Source organism: Schistocerca piceifrons, chromosome 1, assembly GCF_021461385.2.
Source record: "Schistocerca piceifrons isolate TAMUIC-IGC-003096 chromosome 1, iqSchPice1.1, whole genome shotgun sequence".
Classification (NCBI taxonomy): Eukaryota; Metazoa; Arthropoda; class Insecta; order Orthoptera; family Acrididae; genus Schistocerca; species Schistocerca piceifrons.
Window position 1 is genome coordinate 1,134,585,428 of NC_060138.1, and position 1,148 is coordinate 1,134,586,575.

The following is a 1,148-nucleotide window of genomic DNA, read 5'->3' on the forward strand; positions in this document are numbered from 1 at the left end:
CAAAGATTTTCAGTATATAACTCCGGCAAATACCACAGTGCAGGTTACTCCACCAGAGATGTGCTGAAGAAACAATGTGCCTGTGGACATCACTGCAATCGGAGCCCCCTGTTTCCGCAATGATTCTACACGAAATTGTGTACGAAAAACCGTTGCAATACAGCTCGAGGACTAATAAATAGTTTCTCCTGATAAAGAAAGATGAACTCAGTATCATTTTAGAGTAAATAAATGATTAAAGTAGAAACACAAATGGAAAGGGCGGTATAGCGTGTTGTACCCTGGTGGTGAAAAATTTTTTGTGCTATTCATCGTCTAACACCACCTCTTGTCTTGATAATGGCCACAGTTCGGCGAAGAAGAGTTCCACGAGTTTCTTCTAGTACCGATAGACTGCGTGGATGTTGAGTGTTACGTTTCAATTGCTGTTCCTAATAGTCCCAGACATTTTCAATGACATTAAGATCGGTTTCCTGGAAGAGCTAGTCGAGAGTCCTGTTCGTCAAACTAACACATATGCGCAGCTGTAAAGCATACTCATCATGGCGATGTAGAACAGAATTATACTTTTGGCCACAGAGTGTGTTGAAATAAACATTCTGGTTCGTCTACACAGCAACTTTATTGAGTGAGCCCATGTCATTGTAAGAAAAACACGCCCAAAACATCACAGAACCAACTCCATCCCAACTACACTCTCCATGCTATGGGTTAGTCGTCTCATAATCTACTTAGGAATCTGACTGCAAATAATATATTGTCCAAGTCACAGTATGGGTTCCTCAGGGTTTCGATAGAGAGAAAGCTATTTGCACATACAGTGAGAACGTATTTAACTCGTTAGATAACAAGTTAGATGTTACTGGCATTTTCTGTGTCCTGTCAAAAGCCTTTGTGTAAATCACAGCATTCTCGTAAGTAAATTAGAATATTATGGTGCCACTGGTAGTGCTGTAAAATGGTTCGAGTCCTACCTAACTAACAGGAAACGAATGCATTTGCAAGACACCTGTGGAGTAAGCAATCAGTCGTCATCTGATAGGGAATTAATTACATATAGTATTCTTCAAGGTTTCATCTTGGGTCCACTGTTTTTTCTCGTGTACCTTAACGACCTCTCGTTTATTGTGTTGCCAGAAGCTAAGTTT